Genomic DNA, 21754 nt, shown 5'->3' with positions numbered 1-21754 from the left:
TGGAAACTACTACTTGTTAATTCTGCATGCCAAACTCCATGGCTGGGTACTTTTACATCAATATATAATCTAAAGTAATCATTATTACTAAGTTCATTTTACAGATGAAAATATAGAGAAATTAAACCATTTATTTGCCCAAAATTGCATTGCAAGGTACGGTTTGGATTTGGATTCTGCTCTGTGTGATTTCAAAATTCATGTATCTTACCTTCTTGACTGTTGTCTGGCAGGGACCTGCAGGGTAGCAGCAATTACACTTGACAAAGTATTTAAAAGATTATGTGGCAGGTACAAGCAACCAATGATAAATGTAAACATATTATATACCTAAAATGTACCAATAAAATAATTTAGGCAAAAAAAAAAAAGATTGTGTGGGTTATCAAATAGTCTTGAGATAAGTTAAAACAGTAAAACTTGTTTTTCCTTCTATTATTGATAAATAGTGGACAAAAGACTATCCTTGATATTACAATAGAGTATGAAGTAAAAGATAAAAGTAAGTTTTCATTTAAAGAAAATTCCTTTATTGGTATATTTTAGGTATACAGTATGTTTACATTTATCATTGGGTGCTTGTACCTGTACATGGTGTATCCTAGTTCTTTTTTTCCCCATTATCTGTGCGTCCTTCACCCCCTCCACCCTTCCCTATTTACATAGACTTCATTTCCATTTTTTTTTCTTCTCTCATAATTTTTCCTTTCCCTTCTTTCCTTTCCCCTTCCCCTCCCACCACCCTTACACCTCTGGACCTTTTCGAATTTCAAATTATCAATTATTCATTTTAATCATTTTAATCCTTATTTACACTTTCAGTTTCTCACACTAGAGAAACTTTGGTATTTACACGTGCGTCCTATTTATTTCACTTAAGAGTGTGGCCTCAATATGCATCCATTTAGCTATAAATGTCTCTAGTTTCTCTTTCTTTATGGCTGAGTAGTACTCCATTTCATAAAAAAACCCCACATCTTCTTTATCCAGTTTCCAGTTGATGGGCACTTGGGCTGTTTCCAAGCTTTAGCTATTACAAACTGTGCCGCTATAAACATGGGTGCACATATATCTCTGTGGTATGATTCTTTTAATTCTTTGGGGAAGATACCCAGCAGGGGAATAGCTGGGTCAAATGGGACCTCTAGCCCTAGTTCTTTGAGGTATCTCCATACTGATTTCCACAGTGGTTGCACCAGTCTGCACTCCCACCAACAATGGAGAAGGGTTCCTTTCTCCCCACACCACCGCCAGCATTTGTTATTGGTTGATTTCATGATAGCAGCCATTCTTTCTGGGGTGAGGTGGAATCTCAGTGTTGTTTTCATCTGCATCTCTCAAATGACCAGTGATGTTGAACATTTTTTCATATATTTATTTGCTGCTTTTACATCTTTGTCTGAAAAATGTCTGTTCATTTCAGATGCCCATTTTTGAATTGGGTCTTTGAATTTGGGGGGATCTGATTTTTTTCAATTATTTATATATTCTGGATAGTAGACCTTTGTCTGAGGTACAGCTGCTAAAATTTTTTTTCCCATATTGTAGTTTGTCTCTTAGCTCTGTTGGTGGTTTCTCTTGCAGTGCAGAAGCTTTTTAATAAGATGAGATCCCAGTTGTTGATTCTTTGTGCTAGTTCCCATCCTACTGAGGTTTTGTTGATAAAGTCTTTTCCTGTGCCAGTGTCTTCAAGAGTTCTACCTAACTTATCTTCTGCAAGTTTAGTGTTTGTCTTAATATTTAGATCTTTAATCCACTTCAATCTGAGTTTAGTGCATGGTGATAGGTATGGGTGTAGTTTTAATCTTTGGCAGGTTGAAATCCAGTTTTTCCAACACCATTTATTAAATAGGCTGTCTTTCCTCCAATGATGGTGGTTGGCTCCTTTGTCAAAGATGAGGTTACTGAGTATGTCTGAAGTTGTTTCTGCATCTTCTAATCTATTGCACTGATCCTCAGGTCTGTTTCTTTGCCAGTACCATGCTGTTTTTATCACAGTAGCTTTGTACTGTAGTTTCAAGTTGGGGGTTGTAATACCCCCAGCCATATCTCTGGTGCCTAGAATTGCTTTTGCTATTCTAGGTCTCTTCTGGTTCCAAATGAATTTTTGGATTGTTTTCTCTAGTTCTGTGAAGTATATTGTTGGAATTTCAATCAGCATTGCATTAAATCTATATATAGTTTTGGAAGTATGGCCATTTTCACTATTGGTTCTTCCTACCCAGGAACAAGGGCTGTCTTTCCATTTTCTTATATCCTCCTCAATCTCCTTTTTCAGAATGCTGAAGTTTTCAGTGTAGAGGTCTTTTGCTTTGTTAGGTTGATTCCTAGATATTTCATTTTTTGGATGCTATTGTAAAAGGAATTGTTTCCTGAATTTCTCTCTCAGTGAGTCTATTTGTGTATAAGAAGGCTGTTGTTTTTTGAGTGCTGACCCTATATCCAGCTACTCTACTGAATCTGTCAAGTCTAGAAGTCATTTGGTGGAGTTTTTTTAGTCTTCTATGTAAAATATCATATCATCAGCAAATAATGACAGTTTAACTTCTTCCTTTCCTATCTTTATTCCTTTTATTTCTTTCTCATTTCTAATTGCTGGGCTAATTTTTCCAGAACTATACTGAACAGGAGTGGTGATAGTGGGCATCCTTGTCTCGTTCCTGATTTTAGTGTGAAAGTTTTCAGTTTTTGACCATTTAGTATGATGTTGGCTGTTGGTTTTTCATAGATAGCCTTAATCAGGTTGAGATAAAGACCTTCTATTCCAATTTTCTGTAGTTTTTATCATGAATGGGTGTTGGATTTTGTCAAATGCTTTTTCTGCATCTATTGACATGGTCATTTGGTTTTTGTCCTTGACTCTGTTAATATAGCGTATTACACTTATTGATTTACGGATGTTGAACCATCCTTGCATCCCTGGGATAAATCTCACTAGGTCAGGGTGTATGATCTTCTTGATGACTGTCTGTATTGTTTGCCAGTATCTTGAGGATTTTTGAATCTGTGTTCATCAGGGAGATTGGTCTGTAGTTCTCTTTTTGGGTTGGTTCTTTCCCTGGTTTTGGAATCAAAGTAACACTTGCTTCCAGCAATGAATTTGGAAGCCCTGCTTCCCTTTCAATTTCATTGATGAGTTTAAAGAGTAATGGCGATAGTTCTTCTTTAAATGTCTTGTAGAATTCAGCAGTGAAGCCATCAGGACCTGGGCTTTTCTTTGGTGGTAAATTTTTATTACATTTTCAGTTTCACTCATTGTAATTGGAGTGTTTAGAATTTCTATATCTTCTTCATTTAACTTTGGCAATTCGTATGTATCTAGGAATCTGTCCATTTCTTCTGTGTTTTCCATTTTATTAGAGTACAGGTTCTCAAAGTAGGTATTGATGGATCCTCTGGATTTCTGCTTGGTCTGTTGTGACTTCACCTTTTTTGTTCTTAATTGCATGTATTTGCACCTTTTCTTTCTTTTTTCTGCTAAAGCTGGCTAAAGATTTATCAATTTTATTTATTCTTTTAAAAAACCAACTCTTTGATTCATTTTTTTCTATCGTTCTTTTAGTCTCCATTGCATTGATTTCTGCTCTGATCTTTATAATTTCCTTTCTTATATTAGCTTTGGGTTTGTTATGCTCTTCTTTTTCTAGGAGCTTGAGGTTCTGCATTAGGTTATTTATCTGAGTTCTTTGTTTTCCTAATATGGGCATTCACTGCTATGAATTTCCTGTGTAGAACTGCTTTCATTGTGTCCTATTTTCATTTTTTTTTTTACTAATTTAGGATGTATGTCAGTATAATAAGGATCTAAATTAGTATAGTGGCATTCTAAATTATGTTTTAAAAGTCATGGTAGTCATTAAAATACTAAATTAACAAGAAGACCACATATAAAATGTGAAAGTAGAAATTACAAATGTTTTGTTTATTCATAACAACATTTTTGCCCTTAGAGGAGCTTTGATGTATATTGTATTTTTTTGATATTGTATTTTTGACTGTGTATTAAACCCTAGAATTTGGGGGATACATTTAATTCTTATGAAATACCCCGCTCCACTAAGGTACCAAGTTGAGCACACATGATGATATGAATAAGATAGTTAATATTATATAGGCTTAACTAGAAGGGTAGTTATCTAGCTACACTATCAATTTTATTGATGGGAGACCTATGGACTAGGAAAAAGATATGGGTATAGCTGCTATATGATTGAGCAGATTGCTAAAACCAAAAAATCTATTCACAAGGGATTAAAGTATCATACTTTATACATGTAACCTCACTACATAATAGCTAGAATTTATTTTGCACCTCTTATGTGCAAGGTACTTGATACCCACAATCTGTAATCCTCATTACCAACCTGAAAATAGATGTCACTAATCTTATTTGACAGATATAGAAACTAAGACTCATAAATATCAAGAGAACTAGTCCTCGGGCCCCTAAATAATGCACTCTTAAAAAGCCAAGCCTAAATTTGAAGATTCCAAGTCTATTGCTGTTTTTAGTACATGCCAATAATAAACATGTGACAGTCTCAATGTATAGTAGATTAGATTATAAAATGACAAAATATTATAAGTGTTTGTTTCACAGAAACAAAGGTCAATTTATTTATACTTCAGGTAATATTATAGGTAACATTAGTACTTTTCACCAATACCCACTTAGTCATTTGTTCTGCATTTTCAAGACACAGATAAAAGGGCTGGCTACATTATTAAAACTACATGTAAATTATTCCAAGTTTCAGTAACTATCAAAACATACTGGAAAAATAATGTATTGAGGAATTATATATAAGGTATATGTATTCTCATTTACATATATTTGCCCACATATTTTCTCAATTAATAATGACAATAAGAAATATAAGCTATCCTGTAGTTCCAATTGAGCAAATTTAGCAATAGAAAACAAATCTTTGTTTCTGCTTTTCAGAGTCCAAATAAAGATAAATTACTGTAGTTCATTTTAGAATATTCACTAGAAAGTAACTTGCATTTCTTTAAAAATGGTACTTGCTAACATTTTAGAAATCATATGGGAATGAAAAAGAAATTTAAACCAAGTGATAGGCCTTGGGCTTGATCCCCATCACCACCCCTCAAAAAGCCAAAGTGATGATGTGATTTTTATTTTAGAGATATTCTACAGAATGTAAACATTTCAAAGGAACAGGCAGTACTTTTATGAGAAGGGATAAAGAATGACTCATTGCACTAGCAGCATGCAATCTGAGACTAGGAACTGATAAGCATTTATAATCAAGTAACAGTAATTCCACTTACTTTTAACCTTTTTTTCTAAAATTACCTGCACATTTAAAAATAAGACCAATAGTATATTCCTTAAAACAAACTTGGTTTAAAAGCTATGCACAACTTTGTGTCTTCAGTAAAACATTACAAAACCTGTTATTTGTAAGTAAATCAGATGTTTTCCTGGAAAAACTAAGAACATGAATGTTTGCCATTAGAAAGCATTTTCAAACTGTTCATACGTAAGCTTTTAGTTCTGCATGCAGAAAACAGAAACTGCTGAATATCACACTGGTGACTGGATACTTACACCAAGCAGCATCTCCCAAGTTTAAGAAATAAAATTTCTGAAAATATAGTACTCAGAGCCAATGTTTTAAAATCTGTCATACTTTCAAACCCTAACCCTACAAAGTAATTTCAAAGCCATTCACAATTCAAAATAAATACAACAACAAAACTTGGAGGTTTTGGGGTAAAGAGGGAAGGAGTGTGAAAAATTTTCATCCATAGTGTAAAACAACACAAAACGTAGATCTACCACTTGACAAAAAATGAATAACAAAACTGATATTTTAAAACCAAATCATTAACTTGTTGCATAGACAGCCGCAACTATAGACTGAATGTTTCACTGTTAAGTGATTTTCCCACATTATCTTTATTACTGAACATTGAGAAGTGTTCAGGACACTAAAATATCACAATATGAACTGTTACTTGTTAGGTGGAAATCAGTGTTTTGAGTTTATCTGTACTGGGTTTATTTTACAACAGCTTGTACTCACTTTGTTGTTTTTACTTAACTGTACTTTTCTTTTTACTTAACTTTTTACTTTCTATAAAAACCACATCCCTTGGATCATAAAATTTAGCCATAAAAATTAAGAGTAGAAAGAAGGAAATAAATTCAAAATTACAATGGAAGTTGTTAGAAAAAGTTTGCCTAGTCAGCTTGAGGGGAAATGTCTCTATTTCTGTGCAACAAAAAGTGGACAAGAGGGAATATAGTAGCTGAGAGCACCCTTGTTTGAAATTTCAGTTTTTCTCATAGTGACCAGGGTGAAAAGTAATATAAAAGAAACATTGAGATTTCAGAAATGCAGCATAAACTTGAAATCTGAAAAAAATGAGCAACAGTGACTTAAGAAAATTCAAGCAACAGAAAAAATGATGGGCTCATGCTTGCCAATGCACTGGGTAAATGACATGACTGGCTGACTGTATTTGTGAGCTAGATGGTTCCATTTTAATAGGGAATTTGCTTGTCTTCCTGCTAGCATCAACAAATAGCATCACATACAGTGAAATGGCACATGCCAACAACTTCAAGTTGTAAGCTTGCCCATTTTTCACTCATGAAGGAGAGAAAAACTAAATATACTACATACAACTTACTGTATCCGTGAGGTCAAAAATGTACTTTTCTAGTCTCCCGGTACTGGGGACTGAAACCACGGCCTTCACACTGAGCTACATTCATTCACAGCCCTTCTTATTTTAAGATAGGATTTTGCTAAGGTGCTAAATTGCCTAGGCTGAATACTGTATTAAATGGGAAAAACTGAAAGCTTTTCCTCTAAAATCAAACAAGACAAGGATGACCACTATCACCACTGCTGTTCAACATAGTACTAGAAATGTTAGCTAGAGCAATCAGACAAGAAAAGGTGTATGTACAGAAAAGGAAGAAATCAAATTACCCTAATTTGCAGATATGATCCTCTACATAGAAGACCCAAAAAAGTCCACCAAAAGACTTCTAGAATAACCAAATTCATTAATGTAGCAAGATACAAAATCAACAGCATTCCTGAAATGACAATATTTAATACAAATCTGTTCTTAAATATAATATTTATAATATTCTTAAAATTATAAGAGTATTCTTATTAAAGCAGAATTCTTAAGACCTATTTCAAATAAATTTTGGAAGAATATAAAATTATTTAACTCACAACACATAATATATGTTAAATTCCCTCAATTTTTATTATGAATTAAACTGAAATGTTAGTGCTATGGGCTTAACATCAACAGTCTTATAGCAAAGAAAAGAGAAAAAGGAGGGTAGAAATTAATGTCTTTCATTACATCCATGTCCTGGCTGACATCCATTTGATGTTTATCCAGGACAGTGCAATTGTTGAGTCATAAGTTATTCCACTGATGCCAGGTTCAAGATGACAAACTGGTCTCTGAGACCTTCAAATAGGAATCTGGGGTAGCAATAGTAAAAAACTATTAATAGCAAAAAGGAGCCATGCAGGTGTTTCACGGAAGAAAAAAAGTTTGGAAATAAATTTCAAGAATAACAATATCCTTTTGGTCAACTCATTTCATCTGTTGGTCATCTCATTTCACCTGTTAATTTCTTATGGTAATACCACAATTGATGTTAACTCCCTTGATATGTAGCAGGCACAGTGCCACATGCCCTACAAAAATCATTATTTTAATGTTGGCAACATGTTGAGAATGAGTTCCATTAGTATTCCCAGTTTAAGGTTAATGAAACAGGCTCAAGGAGTCAAGGACACAAAGGTCATGGCTCTGTGAGAACAGAATCTAGATTCTCAGCATGATGTGGTGTGGTGCACACAGGTAATCCCAGGATCCATAAAGCTAAGACAAGAGGATCACAAGTTTGAGGCTAGCCTGGGCTACAGAGTGAGTTCAGGGCCAGCCTGAAATATAGTGGAATGCTGTCTTAAAAACCAAAACAACACAAAAAGCCTAAAAAATGCCAAATTCTCAGTCCTGCAGTGGAGAAGTTTCACCAGTAAGTTCTCTTGTTCTCTGTGTCGATGGCACATCAATAAATCAACTCTTTTTTTGGTACTGGGGATCAAACTCGGGACCTTATGCTTGTGAGGCAGGCAGTGGCACCACTGAGCTAAATCCCCAGCCCAATAAATCAACTTTTAAGAGAAGCTAGAATGGTTATGGAAAGGTTTCATGGTAGCATGAGAAAATGTTACCCCAAAATGTTTTAAAATGGAATCACGAAGTCCTGAGCAAGTATGCCAAAGTATGCAAAAGATTGAGACCTTGACTAGGAGTCAGGAAATACTGTACTGTATGCTCTATCCTTAGGATTATGCTTATAACTAGTAAACAGAGTGTATTTTCATGAAGCTTCTACAGCTCACTGTGGAAGACATATAAGGAAAGGGCCAGTTATATATAGTAGGTGCATGCTGTTTTGGGAAAATATGGAGGATCTTTAAATGGAGGTACCAGGGAAGTTTTCCTAGAGGAGATGACATCAGTGCTAAGAGCTGTAAAGATAAATAGGAGAGGTAGGTTGAGAAAGAGAAGGTAGTGGGTACATAAATGTCCTCATAAACCGAGTACAGTTGTTTCAGGGGACCTTAAAGTAAAGGTGACAAAAGAGCACTAATAAAAATACTAGAGGGAACACTAAAAATACTGTTCTAGGTTCTAAATGATTGAAAGCCCTAGGTTAAATTTTATAAGGTGCAAATATAAAACAGCATTTAAGGAAGGGAGGGTAAAATGGTAGAAATTTTGGTAACACAATGGAAATACATTTCCATTTTTAGAATGTTACAGTGCTTAAGTGCAAAGCAGATGCTGCCCCCCACCCCCAACCCCAAAAGGAGAAACGAGGAGGATTCCAGGTATTTTTCCACTACCAACTTTCAGGTGACTATCAACAACTCTTTTGGCTTCCCTGGATGATTTCTTTGATTTACGAATAAAGTCACTGACCTTGCAGGAGGCACAATTCCTTCAGTTCTAACATCTATGAGTTCCTGATTCAAATACACAAAGGCAAACAGTCGGGTGAATACCAACAACCTTCTTTTAATGAGAACCAGCAACAGTAGTTAATGCTTATATAGGTAAGTACTATTATTATTCCCATTATATAGACAAAGGAAAATGAAAAGTCAGAGAAAAGAAATAGTGGATTCAGGTTTCTCTTTCAGGCACACCACTTCCTGAATTCATGCCCTTAATCATCAGGTGTGTCACATGTTGCTTTGCTTGTTAAATATTAAGTAGCAATAGTCCCAGTACTCTTACCCTCTGCACATTTATAGTTTTTAGCTTTTTCAAAGTATTTTCACAGTAACAGTGTTATCTTCCTAATGTTCTTGCACCCATTTAAAGATGAGGTAACTGAAGCCCTCAGAGGCCCACGGGGAATTCAGGTGGTACAGAAGAAGAAAATAGGTTTCTGTCCATCTATTTAATAAATTCAGCACTATTTTAGCCTGATTTTTTCCATCATTAACACTTTAATTTGACAGAAGGTATAGGGGGCCTTAAGATGTATAATATTAAAGTTATAAACCTAACAATTTAATATTTCCCAAATTTAGACAATCTCTGGATTAAAAGGAAAAGGCCATGACTCACTGAAATAACTTCTAGATCCCAGTTGTGGCTAACATGAAATTATTCTTAAAAGATGTCATAAAGTATAGCAGCAGAACTGAAATGACTAGGAACTTCAAGAACTTACAGAACTCTACTTTAAATTTTTTATGTGTTAGCTATTTTGGAAACTAAAAACATGGCAACAGGTCGTTCAGTTTAGGATAATGGAGTGATATTTCTTTCATGAACAGCAAACAATTAGAATCAAAAATCAAAAAATCAGGCAAGATTCTTTCATAATTCAAGATAGCTTGCCAAAATACAACAGATGTTACGAGGCTATTGAAAACTCACTTCTGATATTATAAAGCAGTAAGAGAGTGACTTTATCTGTGCTTAGTGTTTTATGATTTACAACAGTCTTTAATAGCACAGTAAAGGAAACCTCTCATCAGACAGAATGAAGTACTACACATAAGGAACAGCTTCTTTCTTCTAAGTAATTAAGTGTAACGGTATTTAAAATGTTAAATATCCACATGCTCAAAAATACAGAAAGATCTTTTGCATTTATCCTATTACAGTTTATTTGAACTGCTTTACCAAAGTAAAAAGGTGGAGACTTAGAGTTCACAATCTTGTCATGTCACACACAGGCTATAACCCTTCCCAAACTTTAGTCACCCAGATGTTGGGACTGAGCCCAGAACCAGACCCACCTTCCAGCCCCCACAACAACCTAACATGTGAGAGAAGACATGCACCTGTAGACCTGTGCCTTAGCCCATGCTTCACTCTTAACATAATCATTTCAACAGGTATCACACTGGGAGAGAAATAAAAGGCTACCTTTCACTTAGAAATTCCACTTAAATTACCTGCCATTTCTAATATCTACTGAAGGACATAGTGCCTCTTTGCAAATCCATTTTACTGTATGTGGAAGTGCAGAGCCAAGTTAGGTGTTATCTTTTGCTATGCAAGACCTTCAGCCTGAAAAGGCCACCTCCTTTCCATAATCAAGAATGTGCAATCACATTACCATTGTCGAAATTCAGACCAAACTAAATATCAAGAAAATGTATTAACAGTTCTATCAAGTACGTGCTAAGATGCAGCTTCTGTGCAATTCCTCAAACCTAATAGATCTGTTTTGGAGAGAATAAAGTACAGATTTCTTCAGCTAGCAAGTACAGCTCTGCTGCCTGTGCCCAGTCTGTTTCAAGAATGAGCAGCCACCTCTTTACGCACCTGTGTCAGCTTTCAATCTCTTCCCAGAATCACGCCCTGTGAATTTCTGTCCATTGGTGTCTTTTTGGTCTGAGGTCTTACACCATCAAAGTACAGGTAGCTTGACTGAGCTTCCCTGCATATACTTCTTGGGTATTCATTTCAGATCTCTAGGCCTGCAAAGTTTCTTAATCATTCTGACCCACAACTTTATTGATTCTTCTCAAAGCATCAACTCAACTTTCTGGTAGCACACTTTTGGAGCTTCATTGCCAAGATTTGAATGGAACTTAAGATAAAACTACTGAAAATGCTCACAAAAAATCTAAAGTATATCACCTGATGAATGACTAAAAATCAGGATGTTCATAAAGTGCTATTAATTGAACTTTTAGAAATTGATTTAATGATCAAATCAACTCAATTTATTATTTGCAGGTTTTATATTTGGAAGTTTGCCTACTTGCTAACATTTATTTGTAACCCCAGAAATGACATTTGCAGTGCTGTGTTGGCCATTTATGGATAAACACAAAGTGGTGAAAAATTGAACTGATGTGTCCATTCCCAACTGAGGTCAAACAAAGTGTCGTGCTGCTGCCTTATTTCAGGGCCCTCACACTGGAAATGAGTATCCTTTTCATGGTATATTTTAGTGCAACATTATTTGAAGTTTTGTGCTTTTGGTTGGTGATTTTGCTATTTAAAATACCTTCTATGCATAGTGCTAAAATGCTTTCTAGTGTCCTAAAGCACAAGAAAGGTATTTGTATTTCCTCCCTAAGGTACATCATATCAGAAAAGCTTTGATCAAACATGATTCATAGTGGTGTCAGCCATAAATTCAATGTTAATCAAGGATATACAGTATGTGAAATAAGTTGTCTTTAAATAGACACATACATAAAACATGGCTATATATTGTTAGGTTGACAAAATGTTGCAATCGGGCTCTGTAATTCCCCTAGGAGCAGTGGTTCAGTATTTCTTAATTCAGCAGTCACAATGTGTGTGTATTACACGCACACATTATTCTCTCTCTCTCTCTCTCTCTCTCTATATATATATATATATATGTACATATATATATATATATATTTTTTAACATACAACACAAAAGATGATGTAGGTCAAGGACTAGCAAGCTCTTCCAGTAAAGGGCCAGACAGTAAATATGTTAGACTTTGTGAGTGGTATGTCATGCATTCTTTTTTTGTTTATTTGTTGTCACAACATTTTTAAAAAATATAAAAACCACTCTTAGCTTACAGGTTTTGAGCTGCCAGGTTGCACCTGAGGGCCATTGCTTACCAATTGCTGATACAGATTTAGATGCATTACTTTATGGGGAATCTGTGCAAACTATTAAGGAAAAAATCAGGTTAAAATGTGGTATACCCTAAAATAAAAATAAGATTTGTGGATAGAGTAATTCCATTCTTTTTGTATATACAGAATTTATGAAGGCAGAAAAATAAAAATGTCTACAGATATATGCCAAAGTATTAGAAGTTAGTAAAATATTAAGAGGGGTTATTTGACTTCTGGGTGATCTTCGCATTTAATCTTTAGTTTCTTCTTTTAATCTCCAAAAGAAAAATTTGACTTGAGTACAGCTCTTGTCCTTAAGTCCCATCCCATCTGTTTATATCAATCTGTATATTCATGTTTCTACTCATTTTTCATTCAACATAGATTTTTATATACAAACAGATTTTAGAATGTTACTTTTTGTTTTAAAAGTATCTGAAGGACTCAATTTGAAATTTTTATGTAAATATAGAAAGAGAATAGGTCTTAATATATTTGTAAACATTTTTTTCCACAAACATTCACTCACTGGATTATTGAGAGACATCTAATCATTTTTCTCTCCATGCATACCAACATAGTAAAATTTTATGCAAATTTCTAATTGTTATCGAATAATATATGGTAAAACTGAAGTGGAGGGGAAGTGGTAGAAAAAGCCTTTTACATAGATTTTTAAATTGTGATACAATGAGGTAAACGCTAGGATGCCTGTTGCTATCATGGTACTGATGTAGGTCCATCAGGAATGAGTTTACTTGAGGATGTGACATTTCAGCTTGATGGATTTTAGATGATGAGGAAAAAGGAGATAGAGGTTAGAGGTAGAATGAACTACCTAGAGGTAGGGAACAATATTATGCAAAGGGACAAGAGCAAGAGAGAGAAATAAGAACAGTTTAGAAAAGGTATCTAATAAAAAGCTTACTAAATCATGAAAAGACTTTACAAGCCAGAGTAAACCATTCAGCTGTCCTGAGGGCAGTGAGGACTCTACAGTGTGAAAACAGGAGAATGATCTGAATGTATCTACATGCTTGCAGAATATAGTACAGACTGAAGATGACAAGGGTGTCTGTAGTCCAGATGATATTTCAGTAATCCAGCTAAAAATTATGGTAAGGCAGGAGCAATTCAGAAGTAACGAGCTAGAGGTATAGCTCAGTGGCAGTGTTTGACTTGCACATGTGAAGTCCTGGGTCTGATCAATCCCCAGAAGACAAAAATAAAAGTAATGATGTAATAGATTGCTAAAGGTATTTTGTCAAATCTATAAATGAAACATTATGAGCAGAGCCGAGAAAAGGGTAGTTGAGAATTATGTCCAAAGTTCTCCTTTGGGAATGGGACTGACAAGGTACAACACATCTGCTTAGGTAGAGAATATGGGGACAAGAGAAAGCACATTTGAGATGTTGAAGGTGAGGAATTATTTTGGACACGTTGAGTTTGAAAGGCCTGTATTACATTCAACAGAAGAAATCCAGTAGGTGGTTGGAAATATGGATCCAGAGGTGATAAGACTAGATCTGAGCAGGAGCCACAGACAATATGAATGAATGGGAACTAAGAACTAAGATCACGCAGGGAAAGGAAGAAAATGAGAAGGGAGCTTGAGACAGAGCCCCGAGAAACTAAAAGGAAGAGGAACTTACAAAGAAGAGCCCAGAAAGGTATGAGAAGGAAAACCAGAAACAGAATTGTACCATAAAAATCATAGTAAGAAGACTTTACAAATAGGATCCTGGTGTCTAGCACGTGGCTGGTGCACAGTAGGCCACTGGAAAGTGTCCAGTGAATTTAAAGACAAAGTGATTAGTAACACTGGAAAGTTAATTGTCAGTGGAGTGGAAATAGAAACCAGTGATTCTCCAAGGTCAGTTAACTGCCACATCATACCTTCCAATGACTTTTACATCTATTACCCCTTTATTTCTTTTTCCTCTGCCACCACTTTAGGTCATACTTTTACTACTAGTTGACAGATCTTTGGCAATGGCTTCTATAACTACTTTTGTATGAAATGTCTTTTATAGAGTTCCTTCTCCTCCCCAAATAAAACAAAACAATATATAATAGATCCTATACACAACTGCCAGAGTAATATGCTAAGGTACAGCAAAGAGCAAATCAATCCTGGCTCAAAAACGTAATGGATCTCTACTGCCCTCAAATCCAAATCCTTCAGTACGATATTCAAAACCTTCCCTTATTTGGCCCTAATACATATGCCCAGCCATACTACCTACAATTCAAACACCTGACCTTATAAAAATTGCAGAACCCTTTCCAAACACATTTAAAGAGTGAAGATTTAAATTATGGAGATGTAGGTAAGAGTCATTTCTTTTGTTTAAAAAAAGAAAGGAATGGTCCAGGAGTCTATTTATTCTACCAAAATTAAACATCTGACAGCGCAAACTCATAAAATACACTCTTTGTTGTGTTGTGATAGGAAACACATGGCTTATGGATGGGGAAGACAAAGATTTTCTCTTGAAAGGATCCACCCTCTAACAATTTTGTAGAAGCCATCCATTGGATCATAGTTGGAAGACAGTAGTTTGTATGCACTGCACTAAACTAGCAAGTGTCATACCTTTCCACTTACACAACATGCTTATTAGGAAATACTGTCAGTTAAAAGCCATTTTAGACTTTCAGACCAATTTTAATTCAAACAGATGAGGGAGGTCTCTAACAAATTCAGAGATGTGTTAAAAATGGCTTAACAGATAAAGAGGAATTTGTTAGGTACTTTTAGGCATAGCTTAATTCGTCATAACATTCCCATCCCTTTAACTTTGGGGTGTTTTTTTTGGGGGGGGCACATAGTTTTCTATGACTTTGCACAGTCACACATGTACTTACAATGCAATGAAATGATAAAAAATGCTTAGCAAAGATGTTATCCTTTTCTAATTTTGCTTGCCTTGATACTACATTATAATACATGGCAAACAACTGTAAATCAATTCTAGGATTGCCAGAAGATTACTGTGCACTAAATCCTGTATCACAAATAACATTTATAAAAAGACTTCTTACTGACTGAAATTTTATCACTGGAAACTTAAAAGTTTCAGTTACCAGCAAGAACTGACTATCCCAGACATACCTTCTTGGTTTATATAGAAACACCATGAACTCTGTTCTGATCTAATTAAAATTTATCATATTCTCAAATAAAGCAAACCATTTTCATTCATACTGCATAAATCTCAAGGTTTTTTATGTTTTTTTAACATGCTGGGGTTTCCAGCCACAAAATATTAATATCTAAATATGGCAGAATATCTGTAATGGCTGGAGCTATTAAGTTACACCAATAATTCAATGATTTTTTAGAAGTACTTTGGGGGAGTGCTTTACCAAGACACAGATAACCAGTCCCCGAAATTCTTACTAAGTCATATATATATATACCCTGGAATTCTAATTTGGTGATCCATGTCTTACGTATCATAGACTTTGTAGCATTTAGAGGTAGCAAAACACAGTTTCCATGTTACATACTTGGGGCAGACAACCAAAGTGATTTGTTTGCTGTTTCTGTCATTGCTAATTATATATACCAAATCAAGATCAGTATCTTTATCATTTTATTTGGTAAACTGCAATGGATGGTAGAGATAACTATAATTTTTTAGAATCATTTGCACATCACCTAATTTTTAGTCCATTGCTATCATTTTAAATAAAGTGCTGTTGTATGAAATGGCAAATGCTAATCCTAGCTTTGAAATACATTTCATCCAATTTTTTCTTGAGATCAGATACTTCTATCAGATTCTCAAAGGGGTTTATGCCCCCAATAAAACTTAACTAGTGAACGAGGGATTATAAGTTAAAGGTTTACTGAAGTATACTGTATACTTTTCTTATCTTCATATTTTGGAAGAAAGAAGGGCTACCTAACATCAAACACCCTTCTACTTCCACCTAACAACCATAATAAATTTGCTTCACTGATGATGATTTAAGTGATCTTATAAATGGAAGAAATATGCCAACTTAAGAAATGTCTTTTTCACTGAAAGAAAACTTACTAATTTTAATTTGTTTTAATAATCTGATTTATTATGCAGTGGAACTCTACCCTAAAAGTCTTCCTTTTGGATATGAAAGATTTTAAAGGAAAAGTAACTACAATGCAAGGTACTACATCATTGTAGTGATACCTTTAAGTATATAAGGTTTTTTTTTTTAAAAGCCTTTTAGTTTTTATAAAATTTAAAATAAATTTTAAAGGGGACAAAATTCCAAATTCACACAATTTACAAATATATCACTCTATAGAAACCTCCCAATTAATAATTTGATTCTCTAACACTGTTCTAAGCATATTTCCTGAGTTGCAAAAGAGTATTTAAGAATACTATTATATTTTGACTAATTTTTCAGTACAAAATTTTCTAGGATTCTGTAGCCTCCACTTTTTACATAGAGATGATATTCAGTTGACTTAGGTGGTTGAAAGGTTCACTAGCTCCAAACAAATGCTTTGGGTGTAATATGTCTTTGGAGATCAAGATGGGGTATTTTCTTTGTTTCTAAAGTATTTAGTTAATCTACTGAATTAAAGAAGAAAACAATCTTTGAGTTTTAATATCACATAACATTTTTTCCCCAAAACATCACTGGATAAGTTAAATACCTTGAAAATACTGTAAAGTTCAGAGAAACTCCCAAAGATGATCTCAAATACATCAAACAAGGTGAGGCAAGCAAATTTGAGAAATTCCTTTTAATTATTAAAATACTTCTCATTATCTTATCAGAAGTATTCAGATCCAATAAAACAGTACTAATAACTTCTAGGCATCCCTAAAAGATCTTGTATGCCCTAAAAGATCTTATTAGGGACTTAAAAAATTAGTGCAGTTGTGCCTTTACCCATATTTAAAAGTAGCGGAAATGAACAAGTTAAAAGGCATTTTCCCAACCCTGACTGCAAGTCACAAGCTTGATGCCTCTTGAAGCCAGCTGGCATAGCGCCCATTTACAGTAAGTTGTTTACTCCCTGCCTACCAATCCCGTCACAGAGAAAAGATGCCTACAGAGATAGTGTCTTTTCAAAATAGATAATCAAAGAAGGGCTTATAAGCTTTAATACATTTTTACAAGTTTTTTTTTGTATATTGCTGTAAAATATTCCAATCCACTTTCGATAACCTCGACACTTTAACAGACATTGTCAATGTGCAATCCTAAACTAGTTTTTTAGTGGAAAAAGTCAGTGTCCTTTAATCATTTTAAGAACTTTTAAATGTAATTTTTAAAGGCCACAATACCTAAAAATGGATTTGAACTTACTTCAGTTGAAGTTCACTTTAGTTGGTCTAAGAAACAGAATATCCAGAGAATATCAGAAGAAAGAAAAGTACAGTGACTTAAATAATACTTGCTTAGCCCCTGGAAATCAGGGTTCGGTGTTTGGACCTTGGATGTCGCTTCTCACCCTCACTGGCTAGTTCACTTCAAGGAAAATCAGGTAATAAACCTTTTTCTTTGGACCAAACTTGTCATAATTCCTTGAACTGTCTCCTCAAGGTTACATACATATCATCACCCAGTATCAGCTGTCACTGAAAAGTTCAGAATGTGTCTTCCATTCAGAGAATCAATGAATGAATGTTAAAATGAGTGACAGACATAGGTAATGTCTCAGGCCATCTCATTAATATCAACTTAATCCTAGAATCAACAAAATCAAACATTTTAAACAAATCCTACCCCAGAGGACTTTAAGAATCAAAAGCTTGGGCCGGGGATTTAACTCAGTGGTTCTGCTGTGTGCCTTGCAAGCGCAAGGACCTGAGTTCAATACCCGGTACCCCCCCCCCCCAAAAAAGAATCAAAACGTTTTTCTTGTTTTGTTTGGAGTACTGGGGATTGAACTTAGGGTCACATGCATGGCATGGTGGACAAGTGCTCTACTATTGGAGCTATACTCCTAGCCATATATTGTATATGTATTATGTATTCTATTATGTACAAAACAGTGTATATATATATTTTATAATATTTTTGAGCCAGGGTCTGCGTTGCAATGGATGGCCTTGAACTTGTGATCTTCCTGCCTCAGCCTTCCTAAATCACTGGGACTACAAGTGTACAGTATATGCCTCCGCATCTAGCTCAAAAGTACTTTTTAAGTCACATATCTGCAGTAAAACAATGAGCAACCACAGAAATGATAGATATCTTTAACAACTTCTATAGAAAAAAAGCAGCTCCTAAAACCAAAGCAACACCCAAAGCTATAGATACTTTAAAACAGACAAAAACACAACTAACTATGCAGGCTTGGCTTTTCTGGCGATGTCTTCACATGCTTTTTGAGCCAACTTTTCATACGTTATGGAAACCTACATCTTTGACAGTACTTTAAATATTTTTAGTACAGCCATTTTCTAGTAGATACAGCAATTTCACTTAATTCCCAACCCCAAATGGCAAAGTAGATCACTTTATTAACAATGTTGTAGATTTTAATAATTATTTTTAGATCCTCAAAGCCAGTCTTGGTTTATCCCTCATCCCAGTACTATTTTTTATTCCATTTTATGCAATAAGTTTTGCATTCTAAGTCCCTGAAATCCTTTGGTCCGGTCCTATAATAATGTTTTTTCTATTTCTTTTGTTTTTGTTTCTCATAATTTCTTTTTCTTCCCCCAAAAAGATACAAATTTTTTAATTACTAAATTATTCTATACTAGTTTCTAAACATTTTTCTGAAAAAACTTTGCACTAATCATCATCATATCGAGGTTAGTTTTATTTTTTCAGAACCCCAAAGCAAGAATGTATGTATAAAGCACTGGGACTAATATAGGTCGCAGTACATAGGTTGTTTGTAAGATCCCACTAGGGTGTATGATTTAAATTAGACTTCAATCAGTAGGTAAATATAAAACCAAATTCTGTCTTTGTTCCAATCATTAATATCCAAAAATGTGTCAGCTTCATGGTATTAGAAATTTCAAAATAATGCTGAGGCAGCAGTAGAACTTCACTTCCTCAGTCAATTCTTAAGCCAAAAGGCTAAAGAAGTATCAACTATTCATTAAATAGGTTGAAAGTTTTATATTTACAATGTAATGCTAGTGTATTTGCTCTAGAAAAGCAAGTTTGGTTTTCCACACATTGATAAGTAATTTGAAAGAAGATGATGCACAAGGAAAACTAAACTTTAGTTTGGTAAAATACAATAATTAGAGGAATTATTTCTTCTAGCTTCCACTTTCCCTTTCAAACACTTTAAAAAACACATTTCTAGCTTAATGAAGGAACTATTTATTTTATTCCATATAAAATTGAATAGCACGGTATTAAAAAAATGGATGAAATAAGTGAAAAGTAATGCTAAACAATTTAAAAAGAATTCTGTAATCCTCAGTTTATACCTGAATTGGCAAAAGGTAATTTAAGCTCGAGTCACAAACTATCAATAAGGGAATGCCATGTTTCCTTTCTCCTCTTTTTCTTTACCTTCCATTCTTTTTACCTTTTATAATTTTGCAGAGTAGTATCTCCAAAATAGCATTTATAATACTCAACAGAAAATATGCAATACATACTTTCATTATTTCATTGTAATTTAAAGTGGTAGAGCTGCTACAAGTTCATAAATCATTTCCAGTCTTTATCTTTTCCTGCTTCTTAATTCTCTCAGACTTCCAGAACGAAAACTAGTTCTAAAATTTTGAAATTTTGTTTAATAACTAAGTGAAAATCCTGAAATAAAAACCAAAAAATTTAAGTGATATTTTCTTGAATACCTGACCAAGCCAGGTAAATGGTTCTTTAATCTGAAAGCACACAAGATAAAATGCCTTGATTTTTAATTATTGTGTACTACTGATAAGAAATTTATGTTCAGTAAAGCATATCAGGATCTGGGAATATATCTTTTCTTTCCACATACCCTAATGCCAGCTGTTCTCCCCATTCACCACAACAGTAAATGAAGTATGTATATATTTTCATTCTGTTTCCTTATTCATTCTCTCCAATGTTTTGCTGGCTTTTCAAAACAATGATAAGTCTTCACTGAAGATTTTTTTGTCTTAAGCATATTCAGTGCGATACTCATTAGCTCAGTAATGGAAAAATCTGAACAGAACATGAGAAAGGAATAAGGCTCTGGCACATTTTCTACATTAAAAGCAAGTTCTATAAAAATGAAGGACTTAATTCTAAAGAAGGACAGCCTTAGTGTTATTTTGACCATGAGTCATGAATATGATAGTATCCTTTGAACACTTTAGCCATTGTAAGCATCTAATATCTGGTACTGTTAAATATTTATGAAAAAATTTTAATGTTTTATTAGGGCATGTTTACATTACATAATACTTTCATTGTGGGGAGTTGGTACATGTATATAACACAGCTTAATTCTTTTTTTATCCCCTACTTTCTCCCTGAAAAGTATTCTGTATATCAAAGAATTTCTATGTGTAAATATTTTCAGAAAATTCTGAACACCAGAGCCTAACTCTTCCCTCTACCTTTCATTTTAACCCACTCTGATCTGTTCCTCTTAAAACAAGTTTTCAAACCCCCAGCAACAAAATCTTTTCATTTAAATTTTATTCAAAACCTCAAATAAAACAGGTAAAGTTGACATGCTTGTTTTATACATTCAGATTTATAATATCTAACAAATCAGATCAATGAAAGCACTTCCAATGAAACTATAATGGGTTATAGACAATACTCACCAGGCTTACCATCAAACTTTGCATGTAAACACAGTTTGAAAACCACTGCTCTACTTCATCTTCATGAACAGCTACATGTTTCATTTCCAAGGCCTTATCAAGTCTCCCTGCCCTTATAAAAATCTGAGCAGTAACATATCTCTCACCATTTTCTCACAGGAACTGTCTTTCTATCAATTTGGTTTTCTCAGTGTTCCTCACTTATGCCAACTCAAGTTATTCATTCAACAAGTACATAACCGTATTAAATGTTTCCAATGAGCCTTTAGGCTAGGTTTTTGTTTATTCTAGCCATTAATGGAATCTTCCTTGGAAGATTTAATCATGTGTGTGAATCTTAGAAGATTCCATGAATCTAGGAATCTTCCTAGACCATCTTTTAGCAAATGGATTCTCCTCTTAGGTCCCCAAGTACTCAGTCACTTCTGCCACTCATCAGTACTGAAGTATTCACTTTTGTTAATGGACTGTTTATGTGATAAGGAGACGTGTGGTATATATTCATAATTGCTAATAGAGAAATGTACTAAAAAGTAACTTTTTTCAGTTTGGATTTAAAAAAACCAAATTTTTATTTCTATTGAAGATAAGACCTATACCTGAATTTCAGAAATGAACATTTGAGGCCTATGTACTAAACTGTAAAAGGATGTATGATGGCATACAGTTTAATTTAACTGGTATTTGTGATTTCAGCTTACCTTGCTGAGTAATTAAAAACAAAAAAGCTAATGTTTAGCACACAGAAAAGCTACTAGATTGTAGAGAGAAGCCAGATTTTTCACACACGATTAAAGATTATCTGAAATGTTTTTTATAGTATGAGTTCTGATTTCTACCACTCTTTATAAAGTTACTTCTACTGGCTG

The 21754-nt window shown here is 34.3% G+C and overlaps 1 protein-coding gene and 1 long non-coding RNA gene across 23 annotated transcripts in view; one reads left to right on the top strand and one right to left on the bottom strand.

The window, feature by feature from the left end:
• Positions 1-21754, bottom strand: part of Nr3c1 (nuclear receptor subfamily 3 group C member 1) — a 107960-nt gene that overhangs the window by 35412 nt on the left and 50794 nt on the right. The window lies entirely within an intron of this gene.
• LOC110351095 (uncharacterized) overlaps positions 7725-21754 on the top strand; it is a 48046-nt gene continuing 34016 nt past the window's right edge. The window contains exon 1 of the long non-coding RNA XR_002398136.2: positions 7725-9134. This is a non-coding gene — a long non-coding RNA (uncharacterized LOC110351095). The remainder of the gene's footprint in view (positions 9135-21754) is intronic.

The sequence above is a fragment of the Heterocephalus glaber genome, unplaced genomic scaffold (assembly GCF_053883595.1).
Source record: "Heterocephalus glaber isolate CG9 unplaced genomic scaffold, H.glaber_assembly_v1.0 deba00001463, whole genome shotgun sequence".
NCBI classification, from domain to species: Eukaryota; Metazoa; Chordata; class Mammalia; order Rodentia; family Bathyergidae; genus Heterocephalus; species Heterocephalus glaber.
This window is presented reverse-complemented; position numbering and strand designations above follow the sequence as displayed.